This window comes from Kryptolebias marmoratus, linkage group LG4, assembly GCF_001649575.2.
Source record: "Kryptolebias marmoratus isolate JLee-2015 linkage group LG4, ASM164957v2, whole genome shotgun sequence".
In the NCBI taxonomy this organism is placed as follows: domain Eukaryota; kingdom Metazoa; phylum Chordata; class Actinopteri; order Cyprinodontiformes; family Rivulidae; genus Kryptolebias; species Kryptolebias marmoratus.
In genome coordinates, this window is record NC_051433.1 from 30,323,743 (window position 1) to 30,328,650 (window position 4,908).

Here is a 4,908-nt window from a genome sequence, read left to right on the forward strand (position 1 = left end):
GTAAGATTCAAACCAGTTGAGCACTGGACCGGAGAGTCCAACCCAACTCTCCAGTCGATTCAGTAAAATGTCATGGTCAACAGTGTCGAAAGCTGCACTGAGGTCCAACAGAACCAGCACTGTGGTTCTCCCACAGTCTGTATTTATATGGATATCATTGAACACTTTTACAAGGGCCGTCTCTAAGTGATAAATGTACACAAATACATAAGAATAATGAAGTTGAACTTCGGGGGGGGGCCTCGACTGGCCCTCTGCCTCAGTGTCCTCACTCCTTGCCTGAAGGAACTGACCATGATCTGAGCTTATCTCCAGAAGAGCTCAGGAAGGTGCCAGCAGCTGGGGGGCTGCACCATCAGGCCTGTGTAGGGTGTCGGAGGTTTCTCATGTTTTGCTGGCTGTATATGCCCGCCTCCCATAACTGGAAGATTATCCAGGTGTGAAGAAGTTGTTCAAAGAAGCTGAGCAAGAATATAAGTGAAGAGCCTGAAAAATGATCCCAGTTTCTCACCCGAGTCCGGCTCTACTCCCAGGTCTCTGCCAGTTCCTGATCCTAATGTTGAGAGGATCCAAGGGGACACCTGTCCTCCAGGTCCTGAGTCTGAGTGGGTCCAGTGGGACGCCTCTCATGTTCCTGTTTCAGAGTCTGTGAGGGATCCATGGTGGGGTGTCTCTGTTGCAGAGGAAGATGAGGGCGACCTGCCTCGCTCAGATTCAGCTCGTTTCTGAGGTCGATCAGGACTTTTTTGTTTGTTTTTGAAACATCAGGAGCTGTTCCTTAGAAGAAGGCGATGGGTGGTGGAGGGGGAGGACTGTTGTGATGATGGTTTTTATTTTTTCTTGTGGTGCTGTACCTACTTCATCCCCGAACCTTACTTTGTTTCCTCTTTGTGTCCCAGCCCTGCCTGTGCAGAAGTGTCTGCAGGTCTGAGTTGTTACTTGCTAGGCATTTGTTGAAGAGGCACTTTTTTTGGCTGGAAGAAATTAGTTAAATGATTGATTTTATACATTTATCCTGAGTTCTCTGTAATTTACTTGTTCCCAGACTTTTTTTTTGCTAAAAGCCCTGCTTCATGCACCAACAAAAAAAAGGTGCACCTGCATGTGTGTTCCCAAACTACGTGAAAATGTTTTGATCATTTGTAATTTATTTGTTGATAATATATCCCAGAGTGTGTTTCTCTTTTCTTTAAAAATGAACAAGCAGTGCCTCGATCTTTCCTCCTTCTGTAACTGCAGCTGGGTACAGGTTTCAGACTTTTTGGAGGCTGTGTGAAGGAGCTTCCTGCAGACAGCACTGATGACACCTGAAAGTCTGTTTGGTCAGTTTGTCTTTTAATGACCCACAGCTTTTCTCAGCTAGAGTTTGTTAGCACCACTGGGATGTTTTTCCTCTGAATCAGGTTGAAGACAGGTGAGTTTATTGTTTATAATCTGATTCCACGATGGGTGGAGGTGTGGGGTGCAGCCACAGGTGATGTTTGTATGGTTTACTGCTCACCACATCATGTTTGGTGTCACGCAAACATAACAAGACATTCTTCTCTGGTAACATTTATAGATCAGCCCAACCACCAATGGACGTGTAAACAACTGTGGGAGAAAAACATGTTTCCAAAGGTTTGAATAAACTGGAACCAAGGCCAAACACAAAGTAGATCTTTAGATAATCCTTTGAAACACATCAAAACCAGTTCTCCTCCCTCACTCAGCAGAGAGGTTAAATGTAGGCCAGTGGTCACAAAAGTACTTTCTTTCTGGTGAAAATCTCAAAGCATGTTATTTATGACTGTAGTTGAAAGTTCTGGTCCAAAGGCTGTTAATTCATTGCAATAAACCCCTCATTAAGTAAGCATTATCTCCTGCTAATCAACATGCTTTAAAAACAATGCTGACCTAGTGATGCAATAACATTCTTCTTTACTGGAAATGTTTATTGTCGGGACAAACACCATGACTACTGTCGTGGCAGAAAGATAAGGGCAACAGGAAGAGCCAGCTTGTTTGTTTTAAACAATTTATTACAAAAGAAACGTCAGGCAGAACTTCCCAGGGTTGAGACAGATCCAAGTGGTAGAATCTGCCTGACCTCAGGTCAGAGAGCTCATTTGAATGAAGCCTATTAGTAAGACATAAATATGCCACCTGTCTTGTCATGACTTCCAGGGCAGCATGACCTAACTGTGAACTGAGGACAGGTATGAAGTAACAGGATGAGTCTTACATCTTCTGAGGACATCAGCATCTTATCAGAGAATCTGATGTTTCCACGTCCACCTTATTAAGAGCTAAGTGTTGTTATTTGATAAAGTCATAGGACTCCTATTAATGCAGTATTATTGGATTCTGATTAAAAACTGACTCAGTTAATCACTAATAGTGTAGAGACATCTGAGTATCATGTTATTAAAGCTGTTTTATTTACCAGTTGGCAGAGAAACATATCTTGGATGTGAGATGCTAAAATCATCTGTTGCTGTGTTAACACAGATCCTGTAACCCTCCTGAAGAGAGGAAGAGAAGCCCTTGTACCTTCGGGTCCATTTGACCCGAACATCAGAAAAGGCTCACATGGCGAGAGGCCAACACCCTGATCAGATCTGATTCCATCCTCAGTATAACAGCTACGTTCAGTGAGATTAATTTGCTCAGTTTGTCATGTAATGTCAGGTTTCATCTGAACTTTTGTGCCACATCGCTGTAATTTTTGTCTCAGAACCTTTGTGTAAAAGCTTGTAACAGTGAAGTCTGACTCATGACCATTTTTAGAAGAATTAGATGGAGCCTGTTAATTTGACCGCTCCAGTCGGCTGTAATAATAGTTAAACATTCACAGGCTTGGTGAGCTCCGTATCCTCAGCTCTGCATCTCACAGAAGGAGCATTGCTTCATGAAAAAAATCGGGTCTTAAATATTGTATTCTTTTGTCTTATGCAGACCTGATAATCTTCTCCATCTTTCCAACTTTGAACTCACCTCTGATCTGACTTCAAGTTGTTTCTGTTCATGTAAACTAAAGTGTCCCGTAGATTCTTCCTCAGGAGAGTCATTCTTTTGCATTCCCACATCTCAGATATGTGGCTGTGGTGGCTTGAATTAAAACTGTTTCAAAAGGCAGAAATGCCAGGCCTTTCATTTCAATTTCAGATTGATCATTCTAATTAGTGTATTCAAATTAAACTCTCATTTTCTTTAAATATAATAACAATAACTGCAACAATATCTATATACCTCATACTTCTACTACATGATTCATTTTATAAGTGTGAATAAAAAAACGAGAGGTAATTTCCTCCCTGGTTTTGTAAAGTAGTGCACAGGAATCAAGCAAATGTTTTTGATCTTTACTCCAGTTTGCAAATAAGGAGAAGGTGGGAGGATTTGGACCCAAATGCAGACAGACACAAAGGGTTCAAAATAAAACTAATTTCTTTCACTGAAGAGAAGAAAGACAACAGGGCTGGCGTGGCAGCAAAGGCTAAATAACAAAAACTCACAAATAATGGCAAAACCAGAAACCCGAGGACACCAGACTGAGCATGACAGCAACAATGAAGAGGTGGGTATGAGAAGAAGATGAGCAGGTTTTAAAGGCACAGGGTGATGGGAAAGTGGACACAGGTGGCTGATTCCAATCTGGGGACAGGTGCAGATGGGTGTGGCAGGCTGACAAGTGAATGATGACTGGGAACACAGAGCAAAAACTACACACGAACTTACAACATCGGAACAGCAAGAAATAAAACAGAATTACAGAAACAATAAACCTCATACAAAAAAGAACAAAAAAAAGGTTGCTGCACCTGTTTGTTGGCCTCCCAATAAAGAGGGTTGTTGTCAAGGAAAATGTATTAAATAAATATGCATCAGTTACGAAGGGGATACAAAAGTGTTTAATTTATTTTTAATCTTCTAAACAACCACTTGTCAGGAGCCATTGCTCTAAGTGAACTTATTATTGCTAATAAGAAAAAAACCTTGAAAACAAATTAAAACAAACAAACAAAAAGTCTAAAGTAATTTTAAGGTGCCAATGCAGCTCCTGCCTGAAGCCCAGCAGTAATAATTCAAACTGACGTTTTAAAGGTTCTCATGGCAAACTATGAAATCCAACACAAAAAAAGTTTACTCCATTACTTTTCCAGATATATTGATTTTCAATTTTGAAACGCAGGTACGCACTCAGTATAAACAAAGCTGAATCTGCTGAAAACCACAGGGAAGCTTACAGCACGTGATTGGCTGCGTTGGATGAATTGGACCAGTGTAGAGTTGAGGAGAAGAGGTTCAGGTGGAATTAGGAAAGTGAAACTGCTGCCGAACCCGAAAGAAAAGAGACGACTGTCAAGAACAAACATGAGGGATCAAGCAGAGCGGTGGAGGCCAGGGAAAAAAGGTCCAAAAAGGTAGAGCAACTGAAAAATATGTCACTTTCATTTTGTTATACAGTGTTTTTTAAGGGAGGGAGTAATAAATGTGCTTTTTTTTCTAAATTAAATTTTATCAGAACACAACTTTCCACTTACATATGAAATTATATAAATTGCAATGAGCTGAGTTGTGTTGTGTTATTCAGACCTGATCCAAATGGCCGTATTGAGCTAACTGGTGATCAAAAGATCCAGTTTCTTTAGGTAGTTCCATCCTTCAGAAGTTATCCTACCTTCACTATGAAGTGTTGATTTCAAACCTCCTCTGATGGAGCCTTTAGCTGTCAAAGCAGCTATCATCAGGGCCACAGTCAGTGGAGGCATCATGACAGGAACACCGGGCTGCTGGAGTTCCTCTGCAGCAAAACACAAAGAATTCATATTTATTCACTTAACAAGCTGTGTTTTAGGGAGCTATGGGAAAGAGCTGTGGTTATCCTCCATGAGAAGTTACAAAGTCTGCTCTCATTCACTTGGT